We start from the raw sequence: 22,545 nt of genomic DNA on the forward strand, positions 1-22,545 counted from the left end.
CAGAGAGTTTGTCGGGGCCGCTGTCCATTCATTTGGCAGTTGGCCAGAGCAGCGCTCCTATTTGGCCATTTTGCTTTCTTTTGCATCCATACACTATCACTGACAACATTTACCGCATCCATTCATTTGCATTTCACACTGATTGAACATACTGATACTGATATTTTGATTATATAATTTTAATTGAGTTAAATAAATATTCTTTTTGATTATACTTCTCCTTGTCGTCTCCCTTATTATGTTACATCCCTGAGGCAGGTGTAACATATGGGGGCTCGTCTAATTTAAATTTAGTTGATTTGATCTTTGGCTTTCGTAATCGGTATTTGTTGTGTAATAGGTGGGAGAGACAAGGAGGTGGAGATGTTTGTTGGAGCGGCTTTGGGTTTCTAGTCCAATCAGGAAAAGGTAAGTTCTTGCGGTTTAAAACTGTGTTAATGTAAATTTCCCCTGTTAGGTTGTAGCAGCGCATTGCGTTGGTTTTTTATTTTATAAAGTAGCAAATTGAAAGGATCAAACAAAAAATGGTTAAACTCGAATAAGGGGACGATAGTGAAGCCAAACAAAAGAAAGAAATATAACAAAACATTTCTAATTTATGAATAACCCCTTACCTCGCTAAAAACTGATGAAAAGAAAAAAGTCCTTCAGCGCAGTGCACCGCATTCTTCCCTATTCTGAATAAAATAAATATAAAGATGAGATTCACCTCTTACCTGATGTCTTTAACAATACTTTTTCTACGTGTTTGCAAAATGGAAGTTGTACGTTATCTTCCCTATCCACCTTACTCTGAGAAAAGAGTGAACTTGAGAAGATAGGGTAGCTGAATATTGAAAACATACAAATCAATCTAAATAAAAATTAACAAAACTCACAAAATTTCTCAAAGTGGGCAAAAGTAATGCAAAATAATTTTACCCGAACGAAAGCAAAAACAACGATAATCATAATCATGTCAGCAAAATACACCAAAAACGAGATCAAAGGAAAAATCGCGCTCTCCGCTTTTTATATCCCCGCGCGGCCGCGCCATCTCCGCCTCGCCTCCGAAACGCGGCCAGCTGCAGACTGCAGTGAATAATGCTAAGCTGACTCTCTGCTTTTTCGCTGATCCACTGCCATGTCCCGCTATACACCCGCAACCGACCTGCAATTAGCTAACTATAATGTATTTTTTATTACCCGACCAGTGGTTTATCCGCAGTGCCCGCAGATAAAACCGACATTTACGCATCACTAACGGGAGGCAAAAATACAACCTTTATGGCTCCCCGCATGTTTTCGTTGTGATGCGTGATTTGTAAAATAAGAGTTTTTTTTTCTGATGTTAAACAATAATATCCAATAACTTGTAGGGATGTAACGGTATTGTAAATACCGTCATACCGCAATATTAATTTTTTTCGATATTACCGTAGTCGCATGACTCGGTACAACTATAGGTCTTCTGAGAAAATTTGCTCAGGCAAATGAAGCGAACGGGAGGTACTGGAAACTACAATTCCCATCAGCCCAGGGGTGGCCATCATCCCTTGCGGTCTGTTGTCGCTACAGATACAGTAATGTGGAAATGGAGTGTGCTGCTAGAAGCGGGCATCAAAAAGAGCTGGAAATGATCGAACCTGAAGCGGTTGTTGTCGCCGCACGCGTACTGAATAGCGGTGTTGATGCGCGCGTTCTGATCAGCTGTGTTGTCGCGCGCGTACTGAATAGTGGTGTTGTTGCGCGCGTTCTGATCAGCTGTGATGTCGCGCGCGTACTGTAAAGCGGGGAGGGGGGGTTGAGCGCACATACTCAAGAGCGGTGTTGTCGTGCGCCTACTGAAGGGCGGGATGGAGGGTGTGACACAGCACACTGTTCAGATTGATACAGACATGAGACCTCTCTCACTCATGGCTTGTCCTCTCAAGTGGGGGAAAGACAATGCACAACGTTACCCACTGCTGTCAACCTGGGCCAAGTCATTTCTCTCTGTCCCAGAAACCTCAGTCCCAAATGAGAGGGTTTTTTTCTGTTGCAGGGGACATTTTAAATGCCCAGAGATACCAGCTTTTACCAGATTATATTTATATGATAATTTTCCTTAAAACCCATCTCTATCTAAGTGAGTGAGTGATTAAATGTTGAATGTGACGAGTTTTCAACAATTTCTAAATTGAAACTTTATTTTTTTACATGGTTTAATAATTTTTTGTTATTAAAATTGAAGTTCCTGTTTCAAAGCTTACAGATAGATGGCTAATTTGTATGTCATTGACACTTTTGGCACTTTTTTAGAGTATTTTCATAAGTTTTGTTTTTCCTGTAAATGATTCAATAAATACCGTACCGTGACATTCATACCGAGGTATTACCGTACCGTGAAATTCTGATACCGTTACATCCATAATAACTTGTAATGTCTTTGGTTGTTTTCTCTTTAACTTTTTACTTTTCCTATTGCCTATAGAATAAAAATAAATAAATAAATAAAAACACGTGTCAAGCCATGAGAACCGAACCGAAAACAGTATTAAAAAACCATGTTAAAAAATTCTCCCCATTTTTGTTTCCCTCGTCTCTCACGAGGTGTGCTGACTGCACTCTCCTGCAGAGGATCAGCAATTCTTCCTCTATCATCCTCTTGCTATCCTCAACAACATCAGTCTTAAATTGGTTTTACACAGGAAGGAGTGGTAGTGTTTAATTCATTTTCAATAAAAAAAATGTGGCAAGCTGAAAATTGCAAGTGGTTTCACTCTCGGCTGTGTGGAGGTGCTCAATAACATAGCGTGTACTAGTGTACTTGACATACAAATACAAACAATGTGCAAAGTACTGTATCTGACATGAAAATGCGCTGTTTATGTTCTAGTTAGGTTGCACGATTAATCAAAAAACAAATTGTGATATCGATTCGACCCCCCACACGATCTTAATCTAGCATCTCTACAATTCAGCCTATTATATTTTCAAGTTCAGGAGAGAAGCATTAGATGACTTCACAAGTCTTCACATTGCTTTATATATATATTGCTCAGCATTGTGAACACCTCCAAATGGTGTTGAAAGAGTAAGCATATTGTATTTATAAATTATAATTCACCCAAAAATGTCATTTCTCTTTTCATTTAATGACGTATTCGATTTTGTAAATCACACGTTTGTTTCCTACAAAGAAAACGCACGTGTGCCCACAAATGATTTCTACTTTAGTAAAACCTGCATAGGCTGTTAATAACAGGTAATTAAATTGTAAATAACATTCAGTTTGTAGCACAGAACTATTGTTTTGAAAGTATGATTTGAATGTAGGCCTATTTTTTTTCTCAAAGTGACTGGAGCCAAAAAAATGAAACACTCTGCAGTAAAAGTGAAACCAAAAGCTTGAACAACATTTAAATGATCATATCAAAGTTTAAAGTTATGATTACGACAAGCATTTGATACATTTTGTGCATTAAAATACATGTTTAACAGTGTCTGAGAATAAATGTTAAAACTACTTTAGCCTAACATTGAATATAATGCAAGAGGGAATCTGATAATGACAAATGTCTCGTTTGTCAGTGAAAAAGATTATATAACAATATTGTCAAGGGAAGACTGCAAGCATACGTCTCAAACATAATTCAACTTCAGATTTATGAATAGTTGTATTCTGATGTCATCACTTTACTGTACATTCAAGCGCACATAGCTCACCCGATTTTTATGATTTAATATTATTATGGTTCTTCTGAGTGTTTCAGTTTAGGTTAAGTTCAACACACAGTTCAGGGGCCTCATGTATCAACGCTGCGTACGCACAAAAACATTGCGTACGCAAGGTTTCACGCTCAGAATCGCTCACGTTTGGATTTACTAACAATGAACTGAACGTGGGAATGTACGCAGGTTCACGGCAGCTTTTTGGCAGGCGTACGCACATTTTTTGTGCGTGTCTGTTTTATTTCCATTGGCGACTCCTAGAGGCAGTTGTGTTAAATTCTTCTCTACAAAGTGTCTGAGCCTTGCAATGGCAGCTGTATGAGACGGGTTCATCTAGTAGGTATGTAAGATTTCCATACCATACAGTTGACCAGCTAAACATTAAAGCACAATTTGCAGCGGTCGCCTGTTTTCCCAATGTAATCTGAGCGATCTACCGCACGCACATTGCTATAAAGACACTATCTGAAGATGAATTTGCAAGCGTGAATCAGAAACATTTCCATTCAATAAATGTGCAAATAAAATATGATGCACAAACTTATTAATGATTCCTACTAGTCTTTCTCGTGATAAATAGTAGGCAAAATATGATATGTAGCGGGGGGAAAAAAAGAAGATAGAGTTCATCAGACGCTGGATTCGAGCCGAGTTCATGCTCGAACGTGTCAAAACATGATCACATGCGTCTTACGAGCGCGCCACTGAGACTGTTCAGAGTGTTGCAACAGTTTACAGATATAAACCAGACTATTTTTTTTAAATGCACTCAGTGCGATGTTCAGACCCAACTGTGTCAACCGCATCAGCTAAACTCCCACTCTATTTTTTTTTCTTTTGTTGTTAATTCCGAAAAGCAAACTTGCAAATAACACCGCTTTTCTCCGATCTACCTCCGAAAGCAGCACCTCCAATTTACATTCTGTTCAAAGTTTCTCTTTTTGCTTGCTTTTGCCATTGCTTTTTCGTTGGGTTTTGCCATTAGCATAGTCATTAGCATATTCATACGGGGGAGGAGGCAGGGAGGGGTTTTGTGCTCGTGCATGTTGCGCTCAGTTTCACGTTCATTCGGATGTACAAAAGAATATGCGTGAGATTCGGCGTACGCAGTGTTTCATACATCTGAATTTTTTTCTGCGTACGCACATTTACAGCTTTGTGCGTACGCAATGTTTTAGTAAGATTTCCACGCAAGTCTTCGTACATGAGGCCCCAGATGTTTTTATTATAATGTGTTAAAAAGTGTCATGTTGGGGGCGAGTTCACAGCTCACTGTTTTAGGGGTGTTGCTTTACATGAAAATTAGTTTCAGCTTCCCGCTTAACATTACAAGGGGGTGGAGCCAAGAGCTCCCACGCTCTGTGTTTGCAACAGACAGGCAGAAGCTAAGCTACATGAAAGGATCAGCATTCAGCCGAACATGTACGACTCGGACACAGACCAAGCAGAGAGTACAAAATCATTTGTGTCTTTAGTTTTACAGCAAACTGTGTGCTAGTTTCAAGAGCCTAGCTTGTACACCAAGACTAATAACCACGCACACTGAATTAACTTTGACTGAAGCACCGGATACGCCGCTCAAAGCCGCGACATGGCACACCAGACACTCTCTGTGGCGAGGCAGAAACATGAAGTGTCCTGAATCGGCGGCATAGACTGTAAAATATATGGACGTAGTGTCTGTGACGTCACCCATAGGTTTCTGAAGAGCGCAAAAAAAGCCACAAGTAGGCGTGGCTAACCGTCATCATTTTGTTAGCGCATCATCGCACTTACGGCGGTATACCAAACAAGGGCAAAGAGGCGGAGAGTGAGCGGAGCTACTGACACATGCTGGCATTTTGCTTGGACCTGGCTCAGACACACTTTACTTTGGGAAAGCGCTTAATACTTTATCACCTGTGACTCGTTTGTATTGTGACCACATGTGCTTGGCTGTACACTATGTCAATAAAGTGTTAAGTCTTTTAAAAACACTGCTGTAATACATTGAGCCACTAAGTATTGTTCTTCTGATGTTTTTTTACAGGAGGAAAACGCAAATTACTTCCAAACACTTCAGATAGTCTGTGTTAGTAAATGCAAGACTATTGATGACATCTAGCATAACACCCTATGATAACACTTCAAATGACTGTTCTACAGCCCAAGTAGAACAAACTGTGAACAAACTGTTAAACTGAAGTTTAAGGTAGACGCAATGAAAAGTACACGTTTGCAAACCTACCTAAAAGTACAAACAATAATTCCCATTAGAGCAATAATGTGGAGAATATTGATCTTGTGTTGAGCCCAATGAGCCTTACATCTAAAAATAGAGCAAGGGTTTTCCTTTAATGATATCGCTTTGACTCACACGCTGAAAATGGCGTAAAACAACAAACCAAGGATATGGAGATGCGCCTGTCAATCAATATTAGTGGGTGGGGGGGCCGCACTCCTACGTCAAGTTGCGGTCGATCTAAAAACTGCTCCAATTGGTCCACCGTTTTTATGTTGTTAAACTGAAAAAAAAAAAAAAGGACTGGGTGTGTTTATATCACCCCAATATGACGGTCTATACAGTATATCTACACACATGTCTGTCCAAACAGCTTGAAAAGTAGATTTTTCACCATAGGTGCCCTTTAATGACCAGCATGAATTCAAAGTCTATTCAAGTCCACCGTTCCAAGTCTACACAAAATTTAGCATTTTAACAAACAATAGACCTACACATATATTATTACTGTTTCTTTACCATATGTTTAAGAAATAACAATAGTAATAGCTTACTCATAATAATCATTACATCTCCAGAATCTGGACTTTTACTTTAAGTAAAAAAAATGTGATACTTATTTTAGCTAGAATCCTGCAGCCCTACTCTTAGGTACCATTTAGATTTGCGCAAATACTAATATGGCCTTGTTTACTGTAACTATAGTGATGGTGTGCACACAGAGCTTTAAAGAGCAAAATTTGTCCTGAACACTTTACTTTTGATTCCTTTTGAAAAGACTGCTTATCTGTGGAGGAATGTGTTCACTTATATATTGTAGTGCCTTTTGTCTAAGAGAATAAAATGTTTTTTCTTACTATTAGAAAACTAAATTAAAGTGTTGTGGTGGCCAAGTGACAGAACCAATACTGTGACCTAATACCGTTACCACCAACTATCATTTCTAATAAAATTACATTTGTAAAACTGACAAAAACAGTACAGATATTTGATTATAACTGTTTTTAACCATAATAATAATTTATAATTCTAATAATAAAAGAAAGATTTACTTTAAAAGGTTGTTGGAGCAGATATCAAGGTCCCATAATCTCAAGTCCCAATTAGAAGTATAAATGAACTGAAACAATGAATCACGAAAATATCATGGCAAACTTGGAAAACATTTTACAATGTATAACATACATTTCTGACACAGAAGCTGTAAGCTTTTACCTGCGAGACGCCTCAGAACATTCATTAAATCACAAATGGCATTTAACACTCAGTAATCCAATAAAAGCCACAAACAAAGCTAATCAGAAATGCCTCAGTTCTGTGCCAGATGCTATCTTTGCATAAGCACGCGTCTCTCTGTCCTGCATTGTGAAATGCAAAAGTGTGTGTGCGGTCAAAGTCTTCATTGTGCGTGTGCCTAGGCCAAGCTCAGATCAGACCAGCAGAAAGGTTAACACCATGGGGAATAATCTTTGGGAGTGCTCTTCAAAGCTCCTGTGGGTCAAAAAGGCCTTTATGGCCAAAGAGTCCAGCACGTTAGTACAATAATAATAATACAGCATTACTGAATGTGCACAAGGTCACAGGGTTGCATGGTTTACCGGTACTATGGTAGTACCGTGATACTATGGTTCAAAACACTGGTGGTGCCACTGTAGTATCGTCATTAAAAGTCTATCTACAATAGATAATGTTGTTGAATTATTTTGGATTGTTACCTGATAAGAACTCAAAATAGCAACAGGAAACATTGAAACATTATTTTATGACTTTAAATAGCATAATTTTGCTGGAAAAATGCTCTTTTTGTAACAAATTTCGTTTGTTATAATCTGTGTGTTTATTTTAATGTTTTTTTGTTGGTATGTTATCTATAAAATAAACAAAAAGAACTAATATATTTTACGTGAAGTGACGTGCAAATAATACTTATTTCAATAACAAGGTAATTCTGAACTAAATTAAAGCAGATCTATAATACCATGTAAAATATAGTATTTCTGACAATTTTCTTTAGAATTTGAGTTATGTAGTAATCATAATTAGGCATGAGGCGATAACTGGTTTCAAGGTTTACCATAGTTTGTAAAGTCAAGGTTTTGAAATCACAAACATTTTCTTTTCTACCATTCCTATGGTATTTGTGAGGGTTTTTTGTGTTTATTACAACTATTTTTATTAGGTTTTTTATATGGAGACAGATAAGACTCAAAAGTAATTCACGCAAAAGACACGATTTACACATGCGTAGCCAAATTCACGTGCATAAAACCAAATTCACGTGCGTAAAAAATTTATTTATATTCACAAAAAAATTTCACATGCTCAAAATAAAAATACATTTTCATAAAATACGTTTCACAAATGCAAAACACCATTTGCAAATGTATAGGAGTGTACAAAAAGTTTTGAAGGTTTAAAACTTGTGAGTTCATCCTGAATGAGAATGTGCAAATCCTCTTTCACGTACGACTCCCCCTGGATACGCGCGTGTGTATTTTTGAGACTTTCCTGCCAGAGGCAGGGTAACTCGTACCTTTCAGCCAATCAGAGTAGAGCTGTAGTCAAGGACACCCACTCCAGCGGTCAGTTTTTTTTTTTTTCATTTTTATTGTTAAGACATACAAAACTGTAAGGTTGTTGAACATTTGAAGTTCTAAAGACTCTGAAACTCGCGCATGCACAAATAGACACTCCCACACCATCCCACTTTAGTTCCTCCGACACTCCCCCCTAAACAGAGCTGGACACGCTTACTTTTTCCAAAGTAGAGGTGTGAAAACACCCTGCTGAAACGAGGGGGTTTCATGGCCCTTTAACAGAGCAAGGACATTTTGATAGTATGTCTGATAATATTTTTTCCTCTGAACAAAGTCTTATTTGTTTTATTTTAGCTAGAATAAAAGCAGTTTTTAATTTTTTATGAACCATTTTGAGGTCGAATTTATTAGCCCCTTAAGCTAATTGTTTTTCAGACTGTCTACAGAACAAACCATCCTTATACAATAACTTGCCTAATTACCCTAACCTGCCTAGTTAACCTAATTAACCTAGTTAAGCCTTTAAATGTCACTTTAAGCTGTATAGAAGTGTCTTGAAGAATATCTGGTCTAATATTATTTAATGTCATCATGGCAACGATAAAATAAATCAGTTATTAGAGATGAGTTATTAAAACTATTATGATTAGAAATGTGTTGAAAAAAATCTGCTCTCCGTTAAACAGAAATTGGGGAAAAAATAAACAGGGGGGCTAATAATTCTGAAATCAACTGTGTGTGTGTGTGTGTGTGTGTGTGTGTGTGTGTGTGTGTGTGTGTGTGTGTGTGTGTGTGTGTGTGTGTATATATATATATATATATATATATATATATATATATATATATATATATATATATATATATATATATATATATATATATATATTAGGGGTGTAACGATTTATCGTTGTACGATTTATTGCGATGCAAAAATGTCACAATATGCATCGTGGCGTTATGACGATTTGATTACGATATGACGTCCGTTTTCTCTTAGTTGAGCTGTTTGCACGTGAGTTACGTTCCACCTGCTGTCGCACGTGAGTTCAGATTGCAGCAGATTGTTAGCAGACCAAGATGAGTGGAGTTGAAATAGAGGATGGCCCATCCTCTCAAAATCAAACGTCTGGCAACATTTCGGTTGTACAGTCATTGCTTTAGACTCGTCCGCTTTTTGTCACGCATACTGGGTCAAACATCTTAAGTTTTAAAGTCTTCACAGTGATTTACATACTTTGCACAGCGACAGGGATACCTCCTAATGGTGTTGAAAGAGTCACATACTGTATTTATAAGGTACAATTCACTCTAAAATATCATTCTGTCTTCATATAATGTTCCCGCCGCAAAATCACACATGACGTGAGCTGACCGTGAGCTGTTACTACAGAAGGCGGACTTTGATAGACGCGCGCGTATGGCAAGCCGTTTTAGCATTTAAACCTTTGTTCTGACTATCCATAAATATATTTTGAGATATCTCTAATTACATTTTGACTAGTCATAATTATAATTCGACTAGTCAGAATGACAATTAGAGATATCTGCAATTACAATTGTACTAGTACGAAATCAGATTGGAGATATCTGCAAATATATTATGACTAGTCATATTCCTCCATTAGAATGAAAAATATTTGCAGATATCTCTAAATGAGTTTTGACTAGTCACAATTGTAATTAGAGATATATAAATGAATTTAATTAAATATGAATTAAAAACCTGGAAATGTGGATTTTTTTTTTGCACACACAAAAAACGCAAGTGACCAAGCAAAGCCTTAAGCTCTTACTGTTAAATTCAATTGAATAGAAAGCTTATTTTTTTGCACCTTTACTTAAATTGTTCCTTAATGTTGTCTCTGTCATTTCAATAATATTTTTAAGAAGTTTTTAAATTGTTTTATTTTCCAGAGACAGGCCTGTTTAATTTATTTTCTTAAAGAAGGTTCAGTTTAACAAGTTGAAACAAAAGAAATACATAAAAATAGTTTACTTGGTAAAATTTGCATTTCAGTTTAATTTTCAATTTTTATTCCAAATATCGTGATATATATCGAATTGTGAACATTATATCGTGATACACATCGTATCGTGAGCTGAGTGTATCGTTACACCCCTAATATATATATATATATATATATATATATATATATACACACACACACACACACACACACACACACACACACAGATAAATAGCTATTAACTTCTTTTTCTTTTTTTTTTTTTGGTGGGGCCAGTGAAAATTTTGGCAGGGCAAGTGAAAATCAGAACGACTGGCCCGATCGGGCCAATAGATAAAATCTTTAGCGTTGAACCCTGGTTTGTGGTTTATAATTTTTTTTGACAACAAGCACCATTTTTTTACTTTAGAAAAAAAAGTATGAAATCAATATAAGGCGAATAAACTCTTGTTATACTGACCATTGTCATTTTGTAGGAAAAAAATAAGCCCATTAATGACAATATTTACATTTGCAATCAGACCTTTGTAGAAAAAAAACTCAAACCCATACCTAATAAACCCAAAATTATATTCAAATGGTCTCCTCATTTTTTCCATTACTGTGTTTAAAAGATCTGCATTGATGGAGCAATCAAACCAAACCTGCCAAGTGTGAACACACCCAAAAAGTGAGCAATGTGTCAAACATTAACTGACCTCCGCTCTCACTCAACATGCAACAAAAGAGTTTAACCAAAGCCAAGTCAAAGTAACTTTCAGTTTCATGACCTTCGACTATCTAATCTTGTTTACATATCAGTCAGACAGTGAATCGCAGCCATTTGTGCTGACCTGTGAAAATGCTGTGATTGAATTATGAACAGGCCACTTCTATAGATATCTTTTTTTTTTTAAGTAGATCTATGTGTTTCCACTGTCAACTATACTCTACAGCGTGACATCTCTGTTAAATTAGATGCAGGTAAGCCCATACGACTTCAGATAAGCTCCTTTTAAATCCCAAAGCTGTGATATTTCTCAGAAAAGCCACTCGATGCCACTTCTGAGCAAGACATGGGTTTCGCAGAACAGGTCTGCCATGAGGAAAGCGTAAAACAAAGCAAACAGATCAATATCCAAACATGAACATTACACCATCTAATTAAACATATTACAAAAAAAAATAAATACTCAAACTCACCCTGGCTTTTGAAACATGCGTTATGATAAAATAATAGCTAGTTCTTACTTTCAAGCAGGGCTGGGCACAAACTCTTATAGCTGACAGTCAAAAATTTTCCAAGCGTACAACTTTTGTTTGTTTTTTTAGCACTTTAGACAATTCAGACCAATTGAAAACACTAACACAAATGTGTCAAAAAGAACCTGCTCATCAGGTGTTGCAAAATCTTAAAAAAAAAAAAAAAAAAAAAAAAAAAAACGTATCCAAAGCTGATGTAGCAACCAAAGACACCTGACATAACGTGTGTGCACATAAACAAACAAAAATCCACCACACTCACACAGCTCAAATGATTTATATGTGGACAACCAAACTGACTTTAAGCACATCAAAACAAGGGGCACATGAATTTAGCAAAGACTGGAAACGAGCACATTGCACAATATATACAACATATAAGAGCCCATATGATGTATATTTTCTCCTTAAAACACCCACGTTGGCTTTTTCTACATTAACATGTTAATATATTGTATTTTGGAACTACATAATATCAGTGCATTGTACAATAGACAGTGCAATGCTGAAGTTGGCCTCTTTTACATTCAGACACATTCACATTCATATGATGCAACAATTATAGATTTTGCTTGTACGATTATATAGTCTGAAGAACAATCATGGGTTCATGGTTATGTCTAATGTAAATTCAAGCTTTATATCAGGTAAGTAGCTATTTAGAGTAACTGTTGTTGCCATCTGTGTTTATTTATACAGAAACATTTTAATAATAACTTGTCTAACATATCTTTTGATTACATTGCACTGAAAGGCACGCACAATTCTCATCGTTAAATGTTTTCAACTGTGTGCACCCAGAAAGATACAATGGCGTTGCTCCGCTTGTATACACATATTTTCATTCTTACATAAGAAATAACAAACTTGCAAGCGGAAAAGACGAGATATGGGAACAAACGCTGCTATAGATAATCCAGTGCGTATTAGCCTCGGTGTACATACTTGGAAGTTTAAACTAGCGCACAGTTGGCAACTTGGTTTAGTTGCTGCAGTTTAATTTCGTTCTGTGCAACAGAAACACGGCATTGAGAAGGCTTCACGATTAATTAACTGCGACGAATTAAAACGCAGTTATTGTGTAATCGGCTAATCATTGCATCCCCTGCTCGCGCCACTCGCTTAAGGTGACTTGCGCAGCTAGTGCTGTATTGAACAGACGCACGTCACTTTATAATTATAGCGGACGTTTTTCCACTGAACTAAATTTATTTTTTATGTCTTAGTTGCACTATTTGGAGGGCCGGAACAAATTGCCTCGGGTGCCGGGTACGGCCCGCAGGCCGCCAATTAAATAGTCCTGGTCTAGGGGGTTGAATCTAGATTGCAATCTTTTTAGTTTAATTGTGCAGCTCTAGTATGAATCCATCAGACCCTTTCAGAGGTACACCCAGCTTTGTGAGTTCATCAACTTCTCCAAAACCTGTACCTGGAATTCAGCGGTGCTTCCGACTGAACCGAGCCCAGTTTGATGAGCTGTTGTCCAGTCTTGGCAAGAAGATTTGCCATCGGGACACCAACAACAGGCATTACGTCATAATCACGCCCCTACAAGAGAAGGCTCCTGATTGGTTAAGGCAGCACGAAAGTCCGCTAAACTTTAAATTTTCCAACTAAAGACATTCATGCGTTAAGCGTGTCCTATGCACAACTCACGGTGCTTCATTCACGCGAAATGCATCATTAGCGTCGCCTCCTTCGTGCAAATATTTTAAAACAGCAGACTTTATAATTTCTTGTGTCCAAATGGTTTAAACTCGCCTGAAATCATAGTCACAGGACTTAAAAACTCATGCAAATAAACATCTTTCAGACTATTAGAATATAGTTAAGCATTCCAATAATTCCAAAAATCATGTTATCTGAACTGTGGTAAATTATAATCCCAACTTGACATTGTAGATCCTGTGATGCGTTTGCATTGCGATATTGATGATACTGAAATGATATATTGTGCAGCCCTAGTCTCAGAGTAACAAAGCTGTTTTCTATTTTAATTAATCTGTTTTTGAATGAAGCAATTACGTTAATGATTCATTGATCAAGTTCTAAAGACAGTCCCTTGCTTCATTTGTAAAAGAATCTGCTGTTTTATACAAATCAATGACAGTTCATCAGCTATGAGTAGGCAATCTGATTTCTTGACAGCTGCCAACAACGATTACTCTGATTATTTTTGATTAACGATTACTGAAATTAAAAAGCTCCCAGTACTGGGTTGAATACCAAAGCAATACCAAAAACACTGAAAACGGGTTGATGTTCCCTTACGCTACCTTTATTAAAATTTTCGTGTGAATGTTGATTTCACCATCTCATTTAGGAAACCTCCATACCATGTATAATATACCAGGTATATCTCTGAACTGTTCATAATAGTGAATATAAAAACATGACACATCCCTTCTCCTTTATTTAGTCGCGATGACTCCTGAGACTTTGACCAAGTGCAACACTAAAGTCTGCATTAGATGCATCCTCGATATCAAAAACAAAACTGGGTTCTGTCACGCACCCTCCGTTCTTGAGTATAAGAATTAAACATTGGCGGTTGATAGTGACGTTACACGAGAATACAAGGATGCAAGATTACTTAAGAACACTTCGAGAACCAGCCAAAGATTTCTTTATAGCATTAAAGAAAATTAAATTACAATAAGTTATATATAATTAGAACAAGGACAGCATGGTATTGGAAAATGTAACATTGCATTATTTGTTTATTTTATGATATACATTGCGTCATGAACACATTTTAACCAGATGACTTAATATCTCTATTTAAAAGCATTAATAATGTTAGATGGATTGGCATGATTCTGCATCTCCAGAAAATCGAATAGTTTATAAACTTTTTGGGGTCCCCCGACACATTTTTGTTGTGTTCTGTGCTATTTGCCGTGCATTTCAGTATCAACAATTTATAAATACAATCGAGAAAAAGATAATTAAAGTGTTTTATAATTTCCAGAGTCTAACAGTATTCAAGTATAGCAATTGAATGATAAAAATAAAAGTAATTCAATAAAATTAATTAATGTCGTAAATGGTCATTTCTTTTACCCGAATTCTTTTAAAATCATTATACAATCACAGGCATCCCAAACATGTGCAAATGATAAATTATGATGCAATATCAACATTGCATATATCCTGCGATCTGACAATTGTGATGTACTCATTGCGATATTGAAGCTGAAACAATATATTGTACAGCTCTAATTAGAACCAAAAATATAGTTCAATTAAAGAGTAATCAAACTGCTATAAATCATTTTGAAAAGAACTAGATTACAGTCTTGATTGGAGACTCACAACAATATCGAGCTAGACTATGATATTGATCATCAGCATAATAAAATTAACAGCCATTAGACAGTCTCAAATGAAACATCCAAAGTACAGGAAACACAACAGGATAGTTAATATGCAGAAAACCGAAGCGATTCTAGATGTGTGTTGTGGGCGAAGACTGTTGAACAGCACTGTAAGGCAGGGGTCATCCTGCACAACTTTCTCCTAATCTTACATCCGACTGTAGGAAAAAATACATCTCTCCTTCCTTACCACGCTTCAACTTACTTAAATCTGCAAGCAGAGATTATGCATCTGAATTTTATGAAACAGATCCTGAAAAGGGTGCGTTTACATAAAAATGTACTAATATTGACAGGTTTTTTCAGTCGCTTTTTGAACATTTTGCATACATATATGACAATGTCAAAATAATCACATGGATCTGCAAAATAAATAATTTAGTATTTTAAGTTTGCAAGAAAAACAAGAAAATATATATTTTTATGGTTGCCTTTTGTTTTGTTTGCAAGCTGTGAAGAAGTTCACTTTTTTTTCAACTATTTTCGTACAATATTTTACGACTTTTAGACAATTAGATTAATTTTAACATCAAACTAAACTTTCTGTTCTTCTCTATCAGACTTCAAACTTGGATAAGCAAGTTTAAATTAGGTTGTAGTCTTAAAAAACATTGCTTTATCAAAGGCTGAAACTTCAATGGGAAAAACCAACCAAAATAAATGTAAGAGCAACCAAGGCTATGAGTGACTGTAAAAAGTTTACACTACAATTTAAGAAAGATGTTCACTTAGGGTTTCTGCAGACTTTAAGAAATTTTAAGATCATAACAAATGAAATTTTAGACTCATAAAGGGCTAAACACTAAGGATTTTTTCAAAAAATAAATATTGTAATAAACAATAATAATTTAATAATAAAAAAATTTTATATTTCAAATATGATGTACAAACAACCAAGCTCTACTTGTATCCATAACCTTTTTTTTTACAAGTTAACAAATGCTTTAAAAGTTTAAACATATATAAACTAAATGCATACACAACAATTTGTCCAGGAGTGCGTTTCTTAAAACCATTGTTAGCCAACTAAGGTTGCAAGTTGCGTTACAAATATAGTTTATTGATTTAGCATTTCCTAAATCCGTCATTACAACGAACATTCGCAAACTGCATCACAAACTTATACGTTTGCAACTACACCTCTAGAGCTGTAGTTAGAAGCATAGTTTCTGACTGTGTTCTATTTCCAGTTATCCCCCCATGCCCTATTCATTTCGAACCTTCCAACATTTAATCTTGGAGTGATTAAAAAAAACATTAAAGTAGGGTTGTAACAATATACCGGTATGACGGTTTACCACGATTTGAACGTGCACGATTATCATACCATGAACAATTGCATATCAACGGTTTTAACCATTAAAGACCGAGACAGCCGCCCGCGGCTAAAAATAAGTATTGCTCTTAAATGTTTAATAACTTTTGATCCGCTGATCCGATTCATACAATTCAAAGATTGGCATAAAGAAGAGAATCTCAGCTTTCCAGTGATGTATCACATAACATTCGCGGACTTTCAGAGCCTCCGGAATCAGTGCGGTTACGTCATCAACATTTGACAACGCTGATTTGACAAAGAAACGCTCGTCACTGTGTCTCCGGACAAATCAGACATGATACATTGATGCATTGTCCCTCCTCCATGCCCAGATTGGTTCAAACTCGCTATATCACAACCAATAAGCATAGGTTTCGCTTTTGTTTGTGGACCAAGCTTTTTGAACAACACGGAATGAGAGATAGGCATACATTTATGCGCGGCTAAATAAAACGCAAAAAAAAAAAAAGTTTTGCATGAAATAATTCTCATACTAAGTACTTTTGCATGCACAGCAGCACAGAAACATGACAAAACAGTGACACAGCAAAGACGAACTGCTGCTCTTGCTGTTTTCAAAAGACGCAAATGAAGATGCAGCTGTTTGTCTGCATTGCATACAACCACATCCAAATCCATGCTGGCACATAGAACCTAAGGATGTTCCATATTGAATCTAGTTTCGTTATGTAACTATTTATAGTATAGTAAATATTTATATCTATTTTTTACTAAGGATTTGCACCATGTTTATTTGGACTTTATTTGGACTTTGACACATTATTTATTATTTTCTTATTTTTATTTGTTCATTGTAAGTGGTGTTGTTTATAGTAACTAAAAATATATTATATGGAAAAAGTCAAATTTGCTTCACTGTTCTATTATTTTGTAACATTTGTAACATACCGTATACCGCGAAACCGTCAAACCGTGGTATTGTTTTAGACGATTATCATACCGTGAAAAATTCATACCGTTACAACCCTACATTAAAGTCATCTCTCTTAGGTGTATATTGCTTTCAAAGTATTTTTAAAGTTCAGGTTTAGCAATCTTAATATTGACAACTGCATTACCTTTGCAGTGCACGTTGAAAACATTTATGCCATTTTGAACACAGCCATGGTTCATCACTAAAGCTATAGGTGACCTATTAATTAAAAGCGGAATATACATTATGTCCCAAAAGCTTGTGAAAACAAAAAATATAGTATCCATTAATGTTTTTGATTTATAGGTTATTCATTAAGAAATGTATCTGTACTGTATATGACATGGGCCTGTTGATTACAACATTTCTGCAGTGGTTTAAATGTGTCCAATTGAAATAGTACACTTTCACGATAAATAAAATTTTTTTAAATCCTATTTAATAATAATAAAACAAAACATCATGTAGAACTTTTCTTCATTTCTTAATAAAGTTTTATGCTGGATCTGCGACAGAAAAACCATGGTTTTGGGAAACAGTTGTAACTACATTGTTTTTTCCCCCCAAACGTACTATGATAGTGCAGCAATGAGTTATGCCGTTGTAGGGAAATGCATCTCATGTCAGTGTCCTCAGAAGTAAATACTTGGAGCACTTTCAAACAAATGTTATTTGTTATAAAAATAATTAAACCCTTATGGTAAATAGAGTAAAATTACCTCAAAAATTACCTTTTTGAAAAAAAAGTTTAAAGTTTTATTGAGATGGATTGTTTAATGGTTGTTGGCCAGATTGGGTAGCAATGCATGAACAAAGAAAAATTAAGACACGTTTAAAAAAAAGATTAAAGATCTACAAAACAATATTTTAGTAAATTCAAGACTTTTTGAGGCCTAAAACTTTGACTTTGAGACTTAAGACATTTTAAGGCACCCTGCAACTATTGAGGTAAAAGTGTCACATATTTTGTAAGACTGGCGTAAAAGTGTGCATTAGAAAAAAAGCCTTTAACTATCCCAGTTGCTTTGCTTTTTTACTATACTTGTATTTGTGTTGTCACATAATACCACACAAAAATATACATTAATGTATAAGTTGCATTTTCAAAGAAAGTAAGTTCTACTGTGTACAGCACACTTTTTCAACTGGTATTTTTATTAAAATGTGTGGGTTTTACATTGTAGTCAGTTTGTTCATAATATGCTTATTTAGCTACAGTATCTGACAATGCTTTACTATAGGATATCTGCTTCAAAACAAGGCCAACAAACCCGCATTCCACCAAAGTGGGTTACAAATGCACTTGCACACAAACTTGAAATAACACACAAGCACAAAGTCGAAACTGTACAGAGCTGAGATCTAAGCAAAAATTTCACAGGACAAAAAAAAAATCTCTCAAGCAACTGGCAGATTTAACACTTATTTGAGTGACAAGCTATGCAATGTTGCAGTCTTTCCCAACTAACACAAGACACATTGACAACAAACCCATAGCAAATTCAATAAAAAGCTTTGGAGAAGATAAATAACTTCTAATAAACGTGTATGATTATAAATTCAAGACCTAATTATATAAAACACTCAGGCAAAGCCACCAATATCTAGTTTCTTACACCAATAGCCATATTATTAACCAACAACACGTTTAAATGTTAAATAATTAAACATTTTAACGATCAGCAATACAATTCTGAAGTGTGAAAAGATTCAGAGAGCCAAGCGTCTGTTTTGATCGGCTAACCAGCTAGCCATTTTCAACTGTTAAAGCACAAAACCCCACATAAACTGTCACTAACACTGACTAACATTACACAGATTACAAAAGCAAAAATAACGAAAAAACACCAACAGCATACTCACAATGTCGTGACATATGACAACACACACGGATAGCTTGAAAGCTGGCTAAGGAAATCTGTCTGTTAGCATTAGCCACCCTTCAGATGTGGCTAACAGGCTAGTAGCATTAGCCCTGCGCGAGCTCACACAAACAAAAACATGGTAAACACAAATGTCACCTCACACTTCTCACCAAACGCGTACATTTTGGAATAAGCCGTCTCATCTTGACGAGAAGCGGTTAAATTCCCGTGTCTGGGGGTGTAAAAGCTCGTTGTTCTCTTCAGACAGGCCCTCTGTGAAAACAAACTGTCATCCGCCTAACGGCACTCTGGCAGAGCTCGAGCTCAAAGCGGGAAGAGCTCAATCCGCAGCGGGTGCACGCGGGTGCGCGTGCGTCAGACTCGGAGAGGCCGCGAGTCGACTCTTTCGAGCAGTTCGTTCTGAAGAATCGATTTGAATAGCATCGGCTGTTCTTTTAAAGGGATAGTTCACCATGTGTGCGAATTATACATTGACGATCGGGATGAGGTCAACTTTTTTGGTAATGTTAGTTTACATGATTCAGTGAATCAAATGTATGTTTTTATTTATTTTCAGTGTTTTGAATATTTAGTGTATTCTGACCTGATGAGCTATTTCGGCTTACTTTAGGACAAACTATACAAACAGTCCGTTTATTTTAGGCAATATGTACAAACAAACATCTATTTAATGAGAAAACATAGTTTTCTTCAGGTTTTGTGAACTCTTTGGTGTCTATCTCTGCTCTAAATCTGCTGATTTAAGACTGCTGATAACTTTTTTTCTGCATGGACTGATTGGTGCAATTATGCATTCACAATAGACGCGTTTCTACTATCGTGCCTAATGTGTGAGCCAAGGCCAGTCGCGTTTCCACTGTCACTTCCAGGGCCTGATCGTGCGCAAGCGGGGCTTCCTCAGGGCCAGTGGCTGGGCTTTTTTCGGCCCGTCTAATACCTTGGGCCAAAGAGGGCCAGCTATGGCCTCGGGACGGAGTGAAAGGAGAGGTGGACTTTGCGCAAGTCTGGTAAAGATGGCATGCCGTCATTAAACTAGTTTTCCGATCGTACACAAGTACATGCGGCAAAAAATAAATAAATAAGAGACATAAAAAAACATATAGCTGGTTATTTTAAGATAATCCATAAAGAGGCCTGTCCCAAAAATGAGCGGGAATAAGAAGCTGAAAAACGGAAGCGTCACAGTTTTTAAGGTGGACCGGATAGTGTCAATAAGAAGCTGCGAATAAGAAGCTGGATTCAGCCTCGTAATTCCATAAAATACCTTATAGGCTAGGGGTCTTTTTAGTGTGACATTTGATTTGGGTGACACACTGCGAGGTACTAGCCTGACAGTGGAAACGTGATCTGATTTCAGCCTCACTGCTCATGCTCCTGGGCTATTGGCATGCATGTCCCAGTCCGATAAAAGCCCTGGCTCGCACTGCCCGACAGTGGAAATGCGGCTAATGGTATGAACTGTTATAGAGGTGGTCAAAATTATGTCTATTATTTTAATTATTAACATTATTATTTAAAATACAGATCAGAGTGAATTTTTATCCTCAGTGTAATTCGCACCCTGAGTTCATCCTAAAGTAACAATTCTGTCACATTTTAAGCTTAAAGCGATAGTTCACAAAAAATGTAAATTCTGTCAACTTTCTCAAACTCTTGTTCTTTCTTTTTTCTCTAATCTCTAATGCCCATTTCACACAGTGATACTGGTAAATATCTGGAAAATTTCCGAAAATACTTTAACGGTATATTTAAAAAAGCGCTGTTCACACAGGCGAGGACGTTACGGAATTTTTCCAGAAAAGACCGTTCACACATCCATTCCAAAATACAGGTAAATTCTGACATCATTAACCAGAAAGGAGCTTTAAACGGCTGGGCTTGTATTCGTAAATATTTGACTACATCACACACTCTGTGGATGGATCAGTATTTTAAACAACTCCAATGAAAACATATAGAGAAACACTTTCGCATGTCGAGATGTTCATAATATGTGTGTGTGCTGGCGCTCACGTGCTGTTTCACAGGCACACGCAAAGCTTGAAGGTAAACAAACAGCGGCTTCTCATAAGCATCTTATCGATGATTATTTACACAGTTGGCATTAAGAAGAACATATAAACATTATCTGTCTAACTTCTAGCAGCTAAATGTGTCTGGGAAAATATTCAAAGGCTTTTATTCTCATAAACCGCGCGGACGTAAATGCGACTGACTGTTCTGATTGGCTAAAGCAGACGTCAAACGTCAGCACGTTCTAGACGTGCACGCGCTCTTTCCGGCAATCTACCTTCTGCATTCACACAACGCAGCATTCCGGCAAATTACCAGTAATGTTACAATTTCTCTTTCTGGAAAATAGCCATAACGAATTTACCGGTATTTTCAAAAAAGACCTGTTCACACATGCAGACCTTTCCGGAAAATTAACGCCAATTTTACGGAAAGGTCTGAATGTGTGAAAGGGGCTTTATCTACCTGCAAAACATTTACCTGAATTTTTGCAAGTGTACCATCAGGTAATAAGCCAATCAATAGATACATTTAAATAAAAAATAATAAATAAAGTCAAAGGGTCAGATCCAATCAGTCAAAGTCCCTTTTTTGTATTCCATATAGTCTTCAAATGAGTTCAAAATAAAGTGCAGTTTGATTTGTGATCAAATTGTTTAGGCCAATTGGTAAACAATTTAAAAAAGCACTTTGTGACTGCTACATCTCTATGTTATAAATACAAATCGAATAGCCTATGAGCCGGTCTCATCCTTCAAGTTTCTGGGGACCCACATCTCAAAGGAGCTTTCCTGGACCACCAACACCTCCAGCCTGGTCAAGTAGGCTCACCAGCGCCTATTCTTTTTAAGGCAACTTCAGAAGAACCAGCTTTCATCAGCCGTCTTGGTGAACTTCTACCGCTGCACAATAGAGAGCATCCTGACCAACTGCGTCACAGTCTGGTATGGAAGCTGCTCTATTGCTGAGCGTAAGGCGCTGCAGCGGGTAGTAAAAACTGCCCAACGCATCACGGGGACCACACTGCCAGCCATTGAGGACATCCAGAAGAAACACTATCTGCGCCGAGCACGCAGTATTCTTAAGGACACTACTGCCTTCCGACAGGCGCTTTAGGTTCCCCCGGACAAAAACCAGCAGACTGAGGAACAGCTTTTTCCCCAGAGCTGTCTCCCTCTTGAACTCTGCCCCTCACTGACTCTTTTGCCCCCCAATACACCCTCACTCTCCTCTAACTTCTACTCCTCACTATCACTGCCCTGTTTAATATTGCACATTTGAGATTTGCACATATTCATTGCACTACATTGCACTGATTTACTTATTTGGACTGTATATACCCTCTGCACATGGACAT

At 36.8% G+C, this 22,545-nt stretch overlaps 1 protein-coding gene across 2 annotated transcripts in view; it reads right to left on the bottom strand.

Moving 5' to 3' along the window:
* Positions 1-22,545, bottom strand: part of shoc2 (SHOC2 leucine rich repeat scaffold protein) — a 41,438-nt gene that overhangs the window by 17,441 nt on the left and 1,452 nt on the right. The window contains 1 exon segment of one of the 2 annotated variants that reach the window (NM_001044786.1): positions 19,336-19,464. The exons of the other annotated variant lie outside the window; for it this stretch is intronic. The gene's annotated coding sequence lies outside the window, so the exon portion shown is untranslated. 2 annotated transcript variants of the gene reach the window in all.

The sequence above is a fragment of the Danio rerio genome, chromosome 22 (genome assembly GCF_049306965.1).
Source record: "Danio rerio strain Tuebingen ecotype United States chromosome 22, GRCz12tu, whole genome shotgun sequence".
NCBI classification, from domain to species: domain Eukaryota; kingdom Metazoa; phylum Chordata; class Actinopteri; order Cypriniformes; family Danionidae; genus Danio; species Danio rerio.